This window comes from Lissotriton helveticus, chromosome 6, assembly GCF_964261635.1.
Source record: "Lissotriton helveticus chromosome 6, aLisHel1.1, whole genome shotgun sequence".
NCBI classification, from domain to species: Eukaryota; Metazoa; Chordata; class Amphibia; order Caudata; family Salamandridae; genus Lissotriton; species Lissotriton helveticus.
This window is the reverse complement of record NC_136067.1, coordinates 1,461,060,831-1,461,081,531: the sequence shown is the minus strand read 5'-3', so window position 1 is coordinate 1,461,081,531 and position 20,701 is coordinate 1,461,060,831.

Genomic DNA, 20,701 nt, shown 5'->3' with positions numbered 1-20,701 from the left:
CAGGATTCAAGCAAGCCAGGCCGACGACGGCTGAAATGCCAGAAACCGGTCCCCGGAAGCTTGTTTTCTTCCCAGTGTAAGAATTGGCTTGGTAGTTTGGTTTGCCCTGTTCCCATCATGCACTGGGAAAGGAACAGACTAATTTGCATATAGCCAGGTTCTGAACTGGGATGGTGCAGTGAGCTAAAAAACGGTGTTGGATCTAGCCCTGATCTCTTGACTGGGTGAGAGTATTCCGCTTAATTCAGAAACTCTGTCCATCACCACCCCTTGTTGTTAAATATTTTGTCCACCCTAAGCGTGGAAGGGTATACTCAGATGTGAGTCCCTTGCTCATTGCACCATCAGGATTCAAGCAAGCCGGGCCGACGACGGCTGAAATGCCAGAAACCGGTCCCCGGAAGCTTGTTTCCTTCCCAGTGTAAGAATTGGCTTGGTAGTTTGGTTTGCCCTGTTCCCATCATGCACTGGGACAGGAACAGACTAATTTGCATATAGCCAGGTTCTGAACTGGGATGGTGCAGTGAGCTAAAAACGGTGTTGGATCTAGCCCTGATCTCTTGACTGGGTGAGAGTATTCTGCTTAATTCAGAAACTCTGTCCATCACCACCCCTTGTTGTTAAATATTTTGTCCACCCTAAGCGTGGAAGGGTATACTCAGATGTGAGTCCCTTGCTCATTGCACCATCAGGATTCAAGCAAGCCGGGCCGACGGCGGCTGAAATGCCAGAAACCGGTCCCCGGAAGCTTGTTTCCTTCCCAGTGTAAGAATTGGCTTGGTAGTTTGGTTTGCCCTGTTCCCATCATGCACTGGGACAGGAACAGACTAATTTGCATATAGCCAGGTTCTGAACTGGGATGGTGCAGTGAGCTAAAAAACGGTGTTGGATCTAGCCCTGATCTCTTGACTGGGTGAGAGTATTCTGCTTAATTCAGAAACTCTGTCCATCACCATCCCTTGTTGTTAAATATTTTGTCCACCCTAAGCGTGGAAGGGTATACTCAGATGTGAGTCCCTTGCTCATTGCACCATCAGGATTCAAGCAAGCCGGGCCGACGACGGCTGAAATGCCAGAAACCGGTCCCCGGAAGCTTGTTTCCTTCCCAGTGTAAGAATTGGCTTGGTAGTTTGGTTTGCCCTGTTCCCATCATGCACTGGGACAGGAACAGACTAATTTGCATATAGCCAGGTTCTGAACTGGGATGGTGCAGTGAGCTAAAAAACGGTGTTGGATCTAGCCCTGATCACTTGACTGGGTGAGAGTATTCTGCTTAATTCAGAAACTCTGTCCATCACCACCCCTTGTTATTAAATATTTTGTCCACCCTAAGCGTGGAAGGGTATACTCAGATGTGAGTCCCTTGCTCATTGCACCATCAGGATTCAAGCAAGCCGGGCCGACGACGGCTGAAATGCCAGAAACCGGTCCCCGGAAGCTTGTTTCCTTCCCAGTGTAAGAATTGGCTTGGTAGTTTGGTTTGCCCTGTTCCCATCATGCACTGGGACAGGAACAGACTAATTTGCATATAGCCAGGTTCTGAACTGGGATGGTGCAGTGAGCTAAAAAACGGTGTTGGATCTAGCCCTGATCTCTTGACTGGGTGAGAGTATTCTGCTTAATTCAGAAACTCTGTCCATCAGCACCCCTTGTTGTTAAATATTTTGTCCACCCTAAGCGTGGAAGGGTATACTCAGATGTGAGTCCCTTGCTCATTGCACCATCAGGATTCAAGCAAGCCGGGCCGACGACGGCTGAAATGCCAGAAACCGGTCCCCGGAAGCTTGTTTCCTTCCCAGTGTAAGAATTGGCTTGGTAGTTTGGTTTGCCCTGTTCCCATCATGCACTGGGACAGGAACAGACTAATTTGCATATAGCCAGGTTCTGAACTGGGATAGTGCAGTGAGCTAAAAAACGGTGTTGGATCTAGCCCTGATCTCTTGACTGGGTGAGAGTATTCTGCTTAATTCAGAAACTCTGTCCATCACCACCCCTTGTTGTTAAATATTTTGTCCACCCTAAGCGTGGAAGGGTATACTCAGATGTGAGTCCCTTGCTCATTGCACCATCAGGATTCAAGCAAGCCGGGCCGACGGCGGCTGAAATGCCAGAAACCGGTCCCCGGAAGCTTGTTTCCTTCCCAGTGTAAGAATTGGCTTGGTAGTTTGGTTTGCCCTGTTCCCATCATGCACTGGGACAGGAACAGACTAATTTGCATATAGCCAGGTTCTGAACTGGGATGGTGCAGTGAGCTAAAAAACGGTGTTGGATCTAGCCCTGATCTCTTGACTGGGTGAGAGTATTCTGCTTAATTCAGAAACTCTGTCCATCACCACCCCTTGTTGTTAAATATTTTGTCCACCCTAAGCGTGGAAGGGTATACTCAGATGTGAGTCCCTTGCTCATTGCACCATCAGGATTCAAGCAAGCCGGGCCGACGACGGCTGAAATGCCAGAAACCGGTCCCCGGAAGCTTGTTTCCTTCCCAGTGTAAGAATTGGCTTGGTAGTTTGGTTTGCCCTGTTCCCATCATGCACTGGGACAGGAACAGACTAATTTGCATATAGCCAGGTTCTGAACTGGGATGGTGCAGTGAGCTAAAAAACGGTGTTGGATCTAGCCCTGATCTCTTGACTGGGTGAGAGTATTCTGCTTAATTCAGAAACTCTGTCCATCACCACCCCTTGTTGTTAAACATTTTGTCCACCCTAAGCGTGGAAGGGTATACTCAGATGTGAGTCCCTTGCTCATTGCACCATCAGGATTCAAGCAAGCCGGGCCGACGACGGCTGAAATGCCAGAAACCGGTCCCCGGAAGCTTGTTTCCTTCCCAGTGTAAGAATTGGCTTGGTAGTTTGGTTTGCCCTGTTCCCATCATGCACTGGGACAGGAACAGACTAATTTGCATATAGCCAGGTTCTGAACTGGGATGGTGCAGTGAGCTAAAAAACTGTGTTGGATCTAGCCCTGATCTCTTGACTGGGTGAGAGTATTCTGCTTAATTCAGAAACTCTGTCCATCACCACCCCTTGCTGTTAAACATCTTGTCCACCCTAAGCGTGGAAGGGTATACTCAGATGTGAGTCCCTTGCTCATTGCACCATCAGGATTCAAGCAAGCCGAGCCGACGACGGCTGAAATGCCAGAAACCGGTCCCCGGAAGCTTGTTTCCTTCCCAGTGTAGGAATTGGCTTGGTAGTTTGGTTTGCCCTGTTCCCATCATGCACTGGGACAGGAACAGACTAATTTGCATATAGCCAGGTTCTGAACTGGGATGGTGCAGTGAGCTAAAAAACGGTGTTGGATCTAGCCCTGATCTCTTGACTGGGTGAGAGTATTCTGCTTAATTCAGAAACTCTGTCCATCACCACCCCTTGTTGTTAAATATTTTGTCCACCCTAAGCGTGGAAGGGTATACTCAGATGTGAGTCCCTTGCTCATTGCACCATCAGGATTCAAGCAAGCCGGGCCGACGACGGCTGAAATGCCAGAAACCGGTCCCCGGAAGCTTGTTTCCTTCCCAGTGTAAGAATTGGCTTGGTAGTTTGGTTTGCCCTGTTCCCATCATGCACTGGGACAGGAACAGACTAATTTGCATATAGCCAGGTTCTGAACTGGGATGGTGCAGTGAGCTAAAAAACGGTGTTGGATCTAGCCCTGATCTCTTGACTGGGTGAGAGTATTCTGCTTAATTCAGAAACTCTGTCCATCACCACCCCTTGTTGTTAAATATTTTGTCCACCCTAAGCGTGGAAGGGTATACTCAGATGTGAGTCCCTTGCTCATTGCACCATCAGGATTCAAGCAAGCCGGGCCGACGACGGCTGAAATGCCAGAAACCGGTCCCCGGAAGCTTGTTTCCTTCCCAGTGTAAGAATTGGCTTGGTAGTTTGGTTTGCCCTGTTCCCATCATGCACTGGGACAGGAACAGACTAATTTGCATATAGCCAGGTTCTGAACTGGGATGGTGCAGTGAGCTAAAAAACGGTGTTGGATCTAGCCCTGATCTCTTGACTGGGTGAGAGTATTCTGCTTAATTCAGAAACTCTGTCCATCACCACCCCTTGTTGTTAAATATTTTGTCCACCCTAAGCGTGAAAGGGTATACTCAGATGTGAGTCCCTTGCTCATTGCACCATCAGGATTCAAGCCAGCCAGGCCGACGACGGCTGAAATGCCAGAAACCGGTCCCCGGAAGCTTCTTTCCTTCCCAGTGTAAGAATTGGCTTGGTAGTTTGGTTTGCCCTGTTCCCATCATGCACTGGGAAAGGAACAGACTAATTTGCATATAGCCAGGTTCTGAACTGGGATGGTGCAGTGAGCTAAAAAACGGTGTTGGATCTAGCCCTGATCTCTTGACTGGGTGAGAGTATTCCGCTTAATTCAGAAACTCTGTCCATCACCACCCCTTGTTGTTAAATATTTTGTCCACCCTAAGCGTGGAAGGGTATACTCAGATGTGAGTCCCTTGCTCATTGCACCATCAGGATTCAAGCAAGCCGGGCCGACGACGGCTGAAATGCCAGAAACCGGTCCCCGGAAGCTTGTTTCCTTCCCAGTGTAAGAATTGGCTTGGTAGTTTGGTTTGCCCTGTTCCCATCATGCACTGGGACAGGAACAGACTAATTTGCATATAGCCAGGTTCTGAACTGGGATGGTGCAGTGAGCTAAAAACGGTGTTGGATCTAGCCCTGATCTCTTGACTGGGTGAGAGTATTCTGCTTAATTCAGAAACTCTGTCCATCAGCACCCCTTGTTGTTAAATATTTTGTCCACCCTAAGCGTGGAAGGGTATACTCAGATGTGAGTCCCTTGCTCATTGCACCATCAGGATTCAAGCAAGCCGGGCCGACGGCGGCTGAAATGCCAGAAACCGGTCCCCGGAAGCTTGTTTCCTTCCCAGTGTAAGAATTGGCTTGGTAGTTTGGTTTGCCCTGTTCCCATCATGCACTGGGACAGGAACAGACTAATTTGCATATAGCCAGGTTCTGAACTGGGATGGTGCAGTGAGCTAAAAAACGGTGTTGGATCTAGCCCTGATCTCTTGACTGGGTGAGAGTATTCTGCTTAATTCAGAAACTCTGTCCATCACCACCCCTTGTTGTTAAATATTTTGTCCACCCTAAGCGTGGAAGGGTATACTCAGATGTGAGTCCCTTGCTCATTGCACCATCAGGATTCAAGCAAGCCGGGCCGACGACGGCTGAAATGCCAGAAACCGGTCCCCGGAAGCTTGTTTCCTTCCCAGTGTAAGAATTGGCTTGGTAGTTTGGTTTGCCCTGTTCCCATCATGCACTGGGACAGGAACAGACTAATTTGCATATAGCCAGGTTCTGAACTGGGATGATGCAGTGAGCTAAAAAACGGTGTTGGATCTAGCCCTGATCACTTGACTGGGTGAGAGTATTCTGCTTAATTCAGAAACTCTGTCCATCACCACCCCTTGTTATTAAATATTTTGTCCACCCTAAGCGTGGAAGGGTATACTCAGATGTGAGTCCCTTGCTCATTGCACCATCAGGATTCAAGCAAGCCGGGCCGACGACGGCTGAAATGCCAGAAACCGGTCCCCGGAAGCTTGTTTCCTTCCCAGTGTAAGAATTGGCTTGGTAGTTTGGTTTGCCCTGTTCCCATCATGCACTGGGACAGGAACAGACTAATTTGCATATAGCCAGGTTCTGAACTGGGATGGTGCAGTGAGCTAAAAAACGGTGTTGGATCTAGCCCTGATCTCTTGACTGGGTGAGAGTATTCTGCTTAATTCAGAAACTCTGTCCATCAGCACCCCTTGTTGTTAAATATTTTGTCCACCCTAAGCGTGGAAGGGTATACTCAGATGTGAGTCCCTTGCTCATTGCACCATCAGGATTCAAGCAAGCCGGGCCGACGACGGCTGAAATGCCAGAAACCGGTCCCCGGAAGCTTGTTTCCTTCCCAGTGTAAGAATTGGCTTGGTAGTTTGGTTTGCCCTGTTCCCATCATGCACTGGGACAGGAACAGACTAATTTGCATATAGCCAGGTTCTGAACTGGGATAGTGCAGTGAGCTAAAAAACGGTGTTGGATCTAGCCCTGATCTCTTGACTGGGTGAGAGTATTCTGCTTAATTCAGAAACTCTGTCCATCACCACCCCTTGTTGTTAAATATTTTGTCCACCCTAAGCGTGGAAGGGTATACTCAGATGTGAGTCCCTTGCTCATTGCACCATCAGGATTCAAGCAAGCCGGGCCGACGGCGGCTGAAATGCCAGAAACCGGTCCCCGGAAGCTTGTTTCCTTCCCAGTGTAAGAATTGGCTTGGTAGTTTGGTTTGCCCTGTTCCCATCATGCACTGGGACAGGAACAGACTAATTTGCATATAGCCAGGTTCTGAACTGGGATGGTGCAGTGAGCTAAAAAACGGTGTTGGATCTAGCCCTGATCTCTTGACTGGGTGAGAGTATTCTGCTTAATTCAGAAACTCTGTCCATCACCACCCCTTGTTGTTAAATATTTTGTCCACCCTAAGCGTGGAAGGGTATACTCAGATGTGAGTCCCTTGCTCATTGCACCATCAGGATTCAAGCAAGCCGGGCCGACGACGGCTGAAATGCCAGAAACCGGTCCCCGGAAGCTTGTTTCCTTCCCAGTGTAAGAATTGGCTTGGTAGTTTGGTTTGCCCTGTTCCCATCATGCACTGGGACAGGAACAGACTAATTTGCATACAGCCAGGTTCTGAACTGGGATGGTGCAGTGAGCTAAAAAACGGTGTTGGATCTAGCCCTGATCACTTGACTGGGTGAGAGTATTCTGCTTAATTCAGAAACTCTGTCCATCACCACCCCTTGTTATTAAATATTTTGTCCACCCTAAGCGTGGAAGGGTATACTCAGATGTGAGTCCCTTGCTCATTGCACCATCAGGATTCAAGCAAGCCGGGCCGACGACGGCTGAAATGCCAGAAACCGGTCCCCGGAAGCTTGTTTCCTTCCCAGTGTAAGAATTGGCTTGGTAGTTTGGTTTGCCCTGTTCCCATCATGCACTGGGACAGGAACAGACTAATTTGCATATAGCCAGGTTCTGAACTGGGATGGTGCAGTGAGCTAAAAAACGGTGTTGGATCTAGCCCTGATCTCTTGACTGGGTGAGAGTATTCTGCTTAATTCAGAAACTCTGTCCATCAGCACCCCTTGTTGTTAAATATTTTGTCCACCCTAAGCGTGGAAGGGTATACTCAGATGTGAGTCCCTTGCTCATTGCACCATCAGGATTCAAGCAAGCCGGGCCGACGACGGCTGAAATGCCAGAAACCGGTCCCCGGAAGCTTGTTTCCTTCCCAGTGTAAGAATTGGCTTGGTAGTTTGGTTTGCCCTGTTCCCATCATGCACTGGGACAGGAACAGACTAATTTGCATATAGCCAGGTTCTGAACTGGGATGGTGCAGTGAGCTAAAAAACGGTGTTGGATCTAGCCCTGATCTCTTGACTGGGTGAGAGTATTCTGCTTAATTCAGAAACTCTGTCCATCACCACCCCTTGTTGTTAAATATTTTGTCCACCCTAAGCGTGGAAGGGTATACTCAGATGTGAGTCCCTTGCTCATTGCACCATCAGGATTCAAGCAAGCCGGGCCGACGGCGGCTGAAATGCCAGAAACCGGTCCCCGGAAGCTTGTTTCCTTCCCAGTGTAAGAATTGGCTTGGTAGTTTGGTTTGCCCTGTTCCCATCATGCACTGGGACAGGAACAGACTAATTTGCATATAGCCAGGTTCTGAACTGGGATGGTGCAGTGAGCTAAAAAACGGTGTTGGATCTAGCCCTGATCTCTTGACTGGGTGAGAGTATTCTGCTTAATTCAGAAACTCTGTCCATCACCACCCCTTTGTTAAATATTTTGACAATCCTGAAGGCAGAGTGATTGGTTTTGTGTGAGAGGGTATCCTAGCATGAGCTGAGCCCCTCTGCAGCTTTCGGAAATATCTCCTTATAGCTGTTCTATGATATAGCCATACCATATACTCTTAAGTGCATTATACTCCTTGTGGTTAATGCTAACTTTGATTTGGTTTATCAAAACATGTTGCAAAGGTGTCAAACACTTTGGAATACTACCCCCCGACAGTTCTGGCAGCGGGGGTAGCATTCCATCCTTCTAGAGGGAGAAGACATGTACACACTGGTATACCCGGTTAAAGTTAAACAGAGCCCCAACATCACAAAATGTATGCTGCTGCCACAGACACGAGTCTGCCCTCCTGCTGCTGGATGAAACTCCAGCAGGGGACTCCTGGACAATAGGTTTCCTGTCCAGGGAGGTGCTGGCACCTCCCCAGACAAAGGGACCACTATTTTAGTATATTGTTTGTGAGGCCCGTAGGGCATAACGTATACTGTGCAAATTATTGTATGCTAATTAAGTTACTTGTATTGTACTTTTACCTCTGACCTCTCAAAGAGACCAGAGGGGTTGTGTATAGAATAAACACATATATATTTGATATATACCTTGTGTGGTGTACTTTCATTTGATTATTCAAGATATTATAGACTGGTAAAACAACTTGCTTAACTCGCCTCTAAGACTTAGCCTGAAGGCTGCTCTCCACAGATACCACTAGGATAGCTTTCTATAAGGTTGACTTTAAACCTACCATCAATAAGGGTCGTTTGGACTGGTGCAAGGTGCCCACTAGAATAGTGGACATCATATGCCAGGCCAACTTCTCACACCTGAGCCATTTATTTTTTACTGAAAATGCCTGTCCTGAGACTGCCATGTAGTATCAACCATAACATAGCTGTGACCTACCACAGTGTTTATTTAGTACATGATGTCTCCTTGCTTGCACACATCCCCCATATAAAATATACTAGACAATAGGTGACACGTCCTAGTTACTAAGTGGGCTGGGTGGGGGGTTTGGGGAAGATATATTGCATATTGCATAAGATGTCTGTCTCTGTTGCTTTCAAATATGTGTACTGTGAATGCAGAAAATGGTTAGGTCCTGTTGAATGATGCATATGAACAAACTGTGACTTTATATTATTGGATTTTTTAAAAAATGCAAAAGGTTTGTGTAAAAAAAAAAAGAAACCCAGCATTCTTTCGATGACCTGCCCCACGTGGTATTTCGAAGATTGCATTCCTTCCTAACTTCACTGATGTGGGCTGGGGGATGGAGCAGGGCAACCAGGACCCATATGTTTCAACCAGTAGAAGAGGGGGGTTGGCGTTACCCAATTTATAGCAATATTACTTGACCTCCTAAATCCAGCATCCGGTGAATTGGTTAGTGGAGGAGGCATTTGGGAGATATCGCGCTTAGAGGATGCGGGGAGGTGTTCTTCCCTTCTTCAATTCCTGGTAAGCGGGGGTCAGGATATAACTTCGGTCCCGTACGTCATCCAGCACACTGCCTCCCAGGGGAGCAGACCATTAGGGTTACCTTGGGTATGGCCCTCTTCACAAGGGAATTCATCTTTTGGAATCTTCCGGCTTTTAGAGCGCTGAGGGAATATGTGGATCTCTCATCCTGAAAGGTGGGAAGCTGTGAGATGTTCGGGGACTTGGTCCCCCCTTGAAGAATGTATCACCTTTAAGGCAGCACAGGAAAGATCCAATTCTTACAGCATGCCAGTATTGCAGCCATAGTCTGGGATATATGGCTCACATTCCTGGTGGTCCCTGCTACTTCGCTGACCACCAAAGGCCTGTTGGAGTTGGGTATGTGGAAAATTAGTACGTTTTGGTGAACATTATCTGCGCCATCTTGCCTCTTCCCCTGATGCCACACTTTTGTCGTGCGCTCCCGCCATTTTGTTAGATGCCCCGATCAGAACGGACCCTTTTGCATGCCGCTGGCCCCTGACATAGCCCTTTGCCTTCGCTAAGCCTGCACGCTGACCACCCCCTGCTTGCACCTGCCTTGAGTCATAAACCCCTCTTCGGCGCTGCTCTGCCCCAGGCCCTCATCCTGTTCCCAGCGCGACACCTCCCTGCTTTCCTTTCATGATCTCCGGCCCTTAGATGCAAACCCCCTTTTTCCCCGTGTGCCCGTTTTGTCCTCCCCGTTCCCAAGCCGACACCCAGCTCTGCCGATACCATCTTTGCCCCTCCCCGTACAATAGAAAGCTTCCCCCATCAAAGAACCCCCGGGTTGATCAAAGCCCCCACCCCATGAGATCCGATCAAACCCCCCACATTCCGTGAATCGGCGGATTATCCAGCTGCGCGATGCTCATCACCTGTGGTGACTAGGGTGGGGACTTCGACTGTAAATGTGTGTGGGAACGGGCCCAAAGGGGAGTTCCGAGAATGTCTTTTCCGTACATCAAAGCTTTAACATGTATGTGTAATCTACAATAAAGTCATAAATGTGGGTATAAGAGGCCAGGCCTCAGGAATACAGTTAGAGCACCTCAGAACGATACCTTCTGTCCGTTTCGTTGTGTTCTCCTCCGGAGAGAATAAAAAAACCTTGTTTCCTGCTTTCCAGTCTCCAGCGCCTGCCTCTTCATTGATTTAAATAACTAGAGGGTCACAGAGGCAATACCGCCGGGCAAATATCGATTGTCCCCGACCCGAATGAACTTTTTACAATTGGCGTCCCAAGCGTGGGGCCCATCAGCGACTCGTGGATCCAGTGGGAGAGGTCCCGACGACAGAGTGAACGACTGCAACGATCGGGAGAGCTCTTGCCCAATAGACCCTCGTCTGGCAGCCGATCATCCGAACTTCACTAGTTCCGAACAGACCTCTCTCGAGTGATCTACGGTCCTGACTGGGAACCATCAGGAGTGCCGTGAGAAATACGAGAAAAAGAGGACGATCGGGCGCTGGATTCGGAAGACAAGAAACTGTCCACATGGTCCGGGTAAGGTCGTGTTGCCACGACAAGTTGCGAAAAATTTGTTTGATTGCTTGATTGTTCAAAATACTAGTATTGCCCCTTTTATTTTTATTTTTTTTATTTGGAGATTCACTGTCTGCAAACGGAGAAACAACAGGCTCTCTCTCTTTGCAAGCAGTGGAGGATAGGTAGGGTAGCAGCCGTGCTTGTTTTCTTTCTCCCCCACTTAATAATTGCTTGAAACTGAACTGTTGTTCGCAAAAATATTGTTTCCTGGAGATTCCCTGTCTGCAAACAGAGAAGTGACCACCCTTTTTGCAGATAGTGAAAAGGGTAGGTAACGCAGATCTTTGCGGACCTACTCATTCTCCCCATTGTTATTTATTGGTCTTTTGGTTTTTGATCCATGAGGTATTCACTACCTGCAAACAACGTAGAATAGAAATATTCTGTCTAGTCTTTGCACCTAGTGATAAGATAGGCAGTGCTGACTTTTAGTCCCTCGTTACGAGCCGTCATGTCTGTCTTCTCCCCACTGATAAATAGCCTGTTTAGCCCGGACCGGGTGTTAGAGGTGGACCATATAGCTCCACTAGAAGGCACCCCTAATAAGGACATGTTCATAAACTATGGGTTAGTCACCATAGCTTATAATAAATTATGGCACAGGTATACCGAAGAGAGTCAAGACAAACAGTGGCCACTGGCAGGATCCTTTGACCTTGATAAAATAGAAACGTTAGAAATAGCCCTTCGAAATAATAAGACAACGCCAATTATGCTCGACAGTCTCGGTATGTGGCGCAGAGAGGCTACGAAACGACAGAGAAAAGACGAGGACAAACCAAGTAGAGAAATATACCGACAGGACAACCCCAGGACACCGCTACCCACAACTTATCCCCCGACACTATGCAAAGGACGACCAGACTTAGGGTCAGACCAATGCGCTTTTTGTAGGTATGTCGGACACTGGAAAGCCCAATGCCCGACTCTACTGAGCGTGAGTAAAGGCAAAGGGCCGACAAGAACGACAGACCGACAGTACGAGAAAAGGCGCGAGACAAAGAAGAACCCGACTTACATAGACAGACCAGACAGAACTACCACGTTTGATTATGCCCGATGGCACAGATTTCGCCAGGAAAATCTCAGCGGCATGCTCAAGTTCTCCTAGGTCGGGCAATGTCAAGACGGGAACCCAGCCTCGTTTAAAATTCACAGACGGAAAGAGATAATTATGACCAATAACTGTTTTTATATTTGTCTTGGGTCTTTGTATGTCGTACTTGTACTGTCCCCCGTCTGAGTTTGTGTGTATGTAATGTACAAATCTGCGTCATCCCTCTACACGTGTTTCCGTGTTACTCGACCTCTGTTAGCAGAAACTTAGCATAAAAACAACCTGGAAAGAAAGAAATGGTAAAACAAAATCCGTAGACCATTAATGAACTTGAACTTTTAATTTAACACAACAAACAAGGAATAATAACGATAAACTTTGAAAATGAAAGTCAAACAGAACATTCGCCCCCCCCCCATTCTGGAACCTTCCAAAGTAGGGCAGGGTTACGGCTACGCCCAACCAACGGCAACCCATATAAGGCGAGCCCCGCCGCCAACTCTTGGTCAGGAAATCTTAACGTATGGGGGAGCCGGAGGAGAGGCAGGAGCCCGCAGCCTGGGCATTTGCAGGTAGTCCCGCCACATGTCTCCTTGGCCGGCCGCAACGGGCCGGGAAAGACTAAGGTAGTCCCGCCACATGTCCAAGAGGAGAACGAGGCACCTCTTCCTTTTCTCTTCCGTCACAGCCGCAGCAGTCCTGGACGGCGGGATGTCCTGCACGTACCTCCACAACAATTTGTCCAAGTTGGGCTGGGAGGGAGAGGCGAGGCGGACGAGCCTCTCCCACCTCCACCGGTAGGAGGTTTCCCAGCCCCCAGCCCGACGCCGAACACCCCCAGTCAGGCGATGGTGCCCATACTTCCACAGCACCGAACACACCATGGTGGCACCCCAGTACTTGCGCAGCACCGAACGTACAATGGTGGCACCCCAGTATTTGCGCAGCACCGAACGTACAATGGTGGCACTTGGGGAACACCGGATGTGGAGAGGCCTTCATGCGGGGCGATGAAAAGGAGCGGCATGGAGTACACCGGGAGAAGGAGACGATGCGAACGAGTCTCCCTTGCCCCCAGGTGGGGGCATCACAGCCGCACCCCAGCCGAACGTCCCGCTTTCACAAAACAGGGACCTCTTCCTTTCACTTCGAAGGGTCTCTTCCACTCTTGCAAACTCGACGAGAGTGGCCCCTGTAGGGCCTCAAAATGGCGTCTGGGTCCGCTGGAAGGTGGGCCCCGGCCGCTAGAGTAACTTTGGCCAGCCATATAACTCGAACATTTGTCCCATGGAGCACGAGCCCCCATCTCCGACAGCATCTCCGCAGCCTTGAAGATCATACAAAGGTCCCCGGCGGAACCTTCGGCCTTTGCAGGTTTCCGGTAAGGGACGGCTGCCTTGATCGCCAACGAAACAAACATGACATTGCCACCCCTTCTGTTAGCATGAATTCTAGAACTGCCGAAAAGGACTCTGGTCCAAACTGCCAGTAATGAGAAACATTTCCCCTGATGCTGCTTCCGGACTGAGCCGGCCCCGCCCAAAATGGCGCCGGTATCAATCGGAACTTACGAACACCTCGTGGTGTTCCTTCGCACTAATATAAACTTGATGTTCTGAGATTTTTTTGTGATCCTTTGTACACTTGGCTAGAAAAGACAAGGAGAACTCACTCGACGAACAGTATAAAAGAATCCCCATTACAAATGTTGATTACAAATGTACACTGTATTATATTTTTATAACCGATGTAAACCTCATTTACGACGCACACGTACGGTATGCATATAGGAAATCTGATTACAGCTGTTATGATTATGCTTCTAAATTATGAAAATATATGCCCCCGAACCCCCCAGCCAATTAATAGACGTTTTAGTCTCTTACAAATGAATGAGTAAAACTTTCCGATGTTTTTATTGCTGCAAACGACACCCCCCACTGTACGCACTTTAGCCATTGCCACGACCGGCCAAATACGACCGCACCCTCATAATCCATATGCTGAAATGATTTTGCAAAATAAAGTCTTTGAAACTATGGACGGGCATTGCATGCTTTATTTTAAAAAAAATATGGGATGGGTGGGAAAGTTATTTTCTGTGCACCCTACTCTGCTCTCTCTTTAAGGTTAAAAGAAGATGGTTGCCCAGCCCTGGAGGACGGATCGGATCGACAACACGACACTCCGCCTTCAAGGTACGCGACTGACTCATGAACTCTCGCGTAGAGGAAGACCTTGACTTCCAAGGATGGGTAAAACGAATGGTGTAAATGAGGGAATGTAAAAGGAGGGTGAAATGAAATAATGTAAATATTATAAAGTACAACGTTCCAAAGTAGCAGGGACCCAAGAACCGAAGAACCTTAGAACGCCACAGCGTTGAAAGAGGTTTAAGGACCCCGATAGTGAGATACATCCTTTGACTAGATACCTCGCACTAGGCACCTCTGGTTTCCTTTTTACGTTTCCCCCGCACACGACCTATATGAACACACTACCCCCCCTCGACTCCAGAAACCATATCCCCGGGGACCCTGCCCCGAGGAGGAAAGACGAGTAAGAGGTAAGTAAAGGACTTATGAATCCATGTATTTGAATGCGCGCGAATGCTGTCTCCCACCCCCCCCCCTTTTTTTCCCTCCCTCTGCAGGTTACATCAGAGATTACAGCCGAGGTGTGGCGAAGATCCGAAACCTTGCCATGTCTAATGCACGAAACGGACTAGCGCCGCAAGGTGGCGTCTAAGCACGCCTGCAAACTACTCACGTATCGAACAAACCCGAAAAATTAGCACAACCTGATAAAAAGTGATCACCCTTAAACCAGACCGGACGAATGAACCCATGTCACGTATGATGCGAAACTGTGAGGGAATGTGTGTGTGTGTGACTGAGGCGTTGACCCAACTGGTCAAAGGACCGAGAATGCGAGAAAGTGCGACAAAATGGTACCTCCTTTCTTCTTTCCTTTTTCTCAAAGCATGTCCCCTCTACCCTGTCTAATGCTCAAACTGCATGATTACAAGATCCTAACGCAGACCCGTGAATGCCCTTTATTGTGTAATGCACTAAATAGCCTTTCTTGAATACACTGCCACCCTCTCTGTTGCACGTGTACTATTTAGCCTGCCGTTGCACTCTCTCTCTCTCTCTCTCTCTCTCTCTCTCTCTCTCTCTCTCTCTCTCTCTCTCTCTCTCTCTCTCTCTCTCTCTCACTCCCTCTATTTTTGCGCTCCCACTCTTCCGAGTGGTTAGCCCCGAAATTGGCAGATTGCCACCCCTAGCACACCACCTAATTGGCTTCAAATACCGTCAGTATTTGCACAAAAACTTGTCTTTAATACAATCACCCTGAAGCCGCGTCGTTACCTCTCCTTTTCCGCTAGAAGTCAATGAACCCAGGTTGGGCCATAAGGGAAAGGGCAGGTAAGACGACAGAGGTTCCCTAATCTGACCCGAAATAAGGGAACTACATGTCAACGGCTCCTATAGTATACAACAAGGACCTCAGAATACGCGACCCTCCCCTCCCCGAATTGTCGCAATACCCAAACCAGAAAAACGATCACCCCCGTTACCTCCCCTGTCTATGTCCCTGGTTGTTTCCCATAAAACCCCTGTCCTTCCTAGTTAAGTAACCGGGCTGTAAAAGGTTACGTAGGACCCAGAATGATGTTTTACAAGGTTAACAGACTAGACCAAGGTAAAGAAATCATCAAAATAAACCCCGCAGTAGTTGAAAAGCAGGATGCACCGATAGAAAGGAAATGTTTAGCCATGTTCGTCTCTCAGCAAAATACCTGTGTAGTACCATGTTGACGACTCACTGTACCCTTTTGTAAATGTAAAACTCTAGAGAACGGCATATCTTTGCCAGATTTGTCTCCCGAAGGTGGGTTACCATCGGATGAACTGTCATGCCTGTAATAAATAATTATGAAGGAAAGTCATAATAAATCCAACAGGTCCGTCACCGGTCATTCATATGCCAGTTGTGAACATTAAATATAACGGACATTTTCATTCTTTTCCTGGAGCTGGGAGAGAAATAGACTTTTTGATTATCTCCATCTGCAAATTTTCTAAAGACTGTCTTTTCAAACTTGTTTAAGGGTACTGCTGTTGGAGGAGAGAAGGACCGGATGTGGGAGCACGAGGCCTGACTGCAGACTAAGGAACACCTGCGACATTAGCCAAGGCGAGACCACGACAGAAAAGAGCTGCAGGACGAGGCACTGTTTTCGACAGCATGAAAAGAAAGGGTCGACCTGATGCCCCCGCTCGACGTCCAGTGCCTGTCGACAAGTCCCCGCTCTCTGAATTCCGTCACACGCCCGCCTATTTGAAGTCTCTCGTTCTCCTAGTTTGTTCCTAATTTGGCCTTGCTCCATCCCCCTTTTCCTCTGACCTACCCTATGGACTGTTTTGTACTCTCTTCTTCCATCTGAACTTTCTGACAACCACCTCAAAGGACACAGGGCGAAAAGGACCTTTCCGACCAGAAACGCGAGGAAAGGATCGTGCCCTGCAACGCAGAACTTAGAACAGAGCTGGACTTGTAGCTCCACCGCCGGTGCTCAACAGCGCCAACGAAAGACCACAAAGAACAATGAGAACTCGTAAAACTTCGAACATTTGACATCCTCAATCACCGTTTTTTATGCCTCATTTCTCTCCCAGCCGCCATTGTATTGATCCTGCTCCAAGCCAAATCTGAAATATGTATTAACCTGCCAGTTCACGTTATGATATGTACTTGCTGTTCGCCGTTTTTGTATTACATTCCTATGACTTTCCTGCTGAACAAGTTTATCAAAGTTTATCAAATAGGCCCGCCTCCTGAAAACTAGAAATGTTAAAATGTATTATTTACAACTCTTTTCATCTAGGGTTCCCACCGTTTTCTTTCTCATGCTCACCACAGTAGAACCGAATAGAAAATGAACCAGCAAGATGTCTTGAATATGTTAAAGGGAGGACTGTGGAAAATTAGTACGTTTTGGTGAACATTATCTGCGCCATCTTGCCTCTTCCCCTGATGCCACACTTTTGTCGTGCGCGCCCGCCATTTTGTTAGATGCCCCGATCAGAACGGACCCTTTTGCATGCCGCTGGCCCCTGACATAGCCCTTTGCCTTCGCTAAGCCTGCACGCTGACCACCCCCTGCTTGCACCTGCCTTGAGTCATAAACCCCTCTTCGGCGCTGCTCTGCCCCAGGCCCTCATCCTGTTCCCAGCGCGACACCTCCCTGCTTTCCTTTCATGATCTCCGGCCCTTAGATGCAAACCCCCTTTTTCCCCGTGTGCCCGTTTTGTCCTCCCCGTTCCCAAGCCGACACCCAGCTCTGCCGATACCATCCTTGCCCCTCCCCGTACAATAGAAAGCTTCCCCCATCAAAGAACCCCCGGGTTGATCAAAGCCCCCACCCCATGAGATCCGATCAAACCCCCCACATTCCGTGAATCGGCGGATTATCCAGCTGCGCGATGCTCATCACCTGTGGTGACTAGGGTGGGGACTTCGACTGTAAATGTGTGTGGGAACGGGCCCAAAGGGGAGTTCCGAGAATGTCTTTTCCGTACATCAAAGCTTTAACATGTATGTGTAATCTACAATAAAGTCATAAATGTGGGTATAAGAGGCCAGGCCTCAGGAATACAGTTAGAGCACCTCAGAACGATACCTTCTGTCCGTTTCGTTGTGTTCTCCTCCGGAGAGAATAAAAAAACCTTGTTTCCTGCTTTCCAGTCTCCAGCGCCTGCCTCTTCATTGATTTAAATAACTAGAGGGTCACAGAGGCAATACCGCCGGGCAAATATCGATTGTCCCCGACCCGAATGAACTTTTTACAGGTAGGGCAGCAAGCTGGTCTCCCTCTTTTACAGGGCCATGTAGCAGACCATAAGTGGGTTCCTGTTTCCTGCACAGGAGGCTTGGGAGGAGGACCTAGGTGTGCAACTTGGAGATATCCAATGAAAGAGAATGTGTGCATTGGTGAAGACTGTTTCGAGCAACGCTACATTTAAACTTAAACATTTTCACTTTCTGCATCACACATATGTAACGCCTGTCCTACTACATAAATTGAACCATAGTAAGGCAGCTGACTGCCCCAGGTGCCAGTCACAGCTGGTCACTTTTTTGCATTTGGCTTGGGATTGCCTTGTGGTGAATGAGTATTTGTTGAGAGTGTTGGCTTGCGTGAAGGCTATGATGTGGATTTCTGTGGCCATGGGCCCTGCTGTCTGTCTGTTGAGCAACATTCATAGACAGAAAGGTCTGAAAATGGTGTTTAAATTCCTGCACTTGTTTTTAGTTACTGGCCAAACGATGGGTGTTGATTACATGGATGGGTCGGCGAGGTCCGAGTGTGGTGTGGTGATTGGTGGATGTGGAGGAGGGGGCAGTATTTGAAGCGGTATGTCTTAAGTGGTGTAGGTGTGATGAAAATGCTGAGGAGGACCTTGGGCTGTGTTTGGGACCCCTGGATGGATTTATGGACCCTGAGGCTACACAATCATGCTCCTCAGTGGATGAGGAGGGGTTATTTGTCACAGATTAGAATTGACTTGATCAGATGTGACGATCCTTGTCAAAGGTTTTTGGGGTCTACTTGATTTTTGTCTAGGATGGTTATGCAAATGTGTGTTTTGAGCATGTTATTCTTATGACAAATAATTGTTCCAACTGTATGAACCTACCTTACCTGTGACATGGTTGAACATGGTGGTTGGTTTTATAACGGTTGGTTCTTGTTTGTATCAGTGAAAATAATAAAATATGTCTTTAGAAAAACATTTTTTCATTTGTTACCTCTATGTTACATCCACCTGGTATCTACACTGACCTTCTGTCCTGTGTCTTACAGCTGGTCAGATCTACCAAAGAATCATGCCATCAAGGCAGTGTGGTACCATCCCTTGAAACAGATGAAGTCTCAGAGAGTGAGCTCCAGTCTTGCATTTCTCCCTTATTTCTTATCACTGTATCTCCCCCGGGTCAAGTTTCTTGTGATATTTATAACTCTATACACCAGAAGAGAGGCAAAGGGATGTCAAGTGCTTTCTGAAGAAACATGATTCCAAACCTTTACAGCAGATGTGTCATTACTAAAATTAAAAAGTACAATCTCTGATAGGAGAAATAAAGTGTGTTTCATGCTGTTTAGACCATCAAGAAAGAAGAAGGCTGCAGCCACATAGGTGACATTTGAATAGTCTTAGGATTTAAATGGTTAAGGAAAAAGCAAAAGAGAATGACTTCAGATAAGGTTTCCATGAGATGCATGCAAGTGGATGAAAAACCCCAAAAGAAATTGACTTTTGTTGAAGCTTCAGGGAATACATCCATACTGTGCGAATGAGAGAAGAATTCGGAAGAACCCAATAGAAAGGGAGGAATTTGAGGCATTCCAGGCTCAAAAATTCATACATCCCCCTGTGAGTCGATATTAGGATGGGACGCTCTCAACATGTTATGTTATGTTATGTTATGTTATTAATTTGTTTGAGCGCGAACAGCTGCCCCAGCAACGAGGCGTCCCGGCGCTAATAACCATAAAATAACTGCATGGGTTGGAAGGGGAGCTACGTCCTTTAGTCCATTTAGCTGGTATAAGGGTGTCAAGTCCTTTTATAATCCAGTCCTGGAAAGCAGCATAGGACGTTTTGATATCCTTAGTAGCTTTATGATGGAATTCTCCTAAAGTGGTGAGAAGGTCACCAGTTAGCAGTTTATGCCATTGTCTCTTAAGACAAGAGGTAGACACTTCTTTAGTGGGCAATTCTCTTACCATCATTGTAAATCTGATAAGAAAGTGGTCAGTCCATCCCATGGGTTTGGGTGGGTCAGCCCTGGCCTCCGGGATATTGGTGAAGACGGGGTATAGTAAATGACCAGCGGAGTGTGTGGTGGTATGAATAAGTGAATTTAACTGTAAGGCTGTGAAATCCGCCAGAAGGTTTTTGATGGTGAGATCTAAAATGGAGTCGAAGTGGAGGTTAAGATCTCCCAATATAGTAAAGTTAGGCGAGGTCACTACTAGGGCGTGAGCCACCTCCAGAAGTTCTTCAATAAACTTAGAGGTGGGTCCCAGAGGTCGATCGATGTAAAGCCCCGAAAGGGCAAAGTGGGGACCCGTGGTGATTTTAAAGCAAGCACTTTCACACTCCCAGATGTCTTCCTTCATAAAAGAGCAGGTGTATAGCGTTCGGTATATGACAGCTATACCGCCTCCCCTAGTGTCTCTATTGATAGACTTCATAGAGAAGCCCTCTGGCAGCGTGAGGCTCGGGATGCTGGTCAGATCGTCATGGAGCCAGGTTTCACATAAAAATAGAATATCAGGATTCTCGTCAGTTAGGAGAGTGTTAACTTCAAGATGGTGTTTTGCAAGAGACCTGACATTCAACTGGAGGACCGTGAGGGGTGTGTGTTTTAGCACAAAGGCTTTGTGCCCAGATAAGCAGGGTTTGGGTGTGACAAAGTTGCAGGACTTACATTGTAAGCAAGTCTGTCCAAGGCAGCCAACTAGCTTGTCACATCTCTGGGCCGAGTTCAGAGCGAGGAGACGCTCCCTATCATATCGGTATACGTTCCGTGGAGTTTGAGCAGGGGGACAGGCGAAAGGCGATGTCTTGGCGATGACGGGCGCAGACGGGCTTGCCTTAGGCGCGCCCGCTGCGCTCGTCCGCTGCGCTTCCTCCAGATACACATGGTTTATAGGAAGAGGAAAAGCGGAGGGGG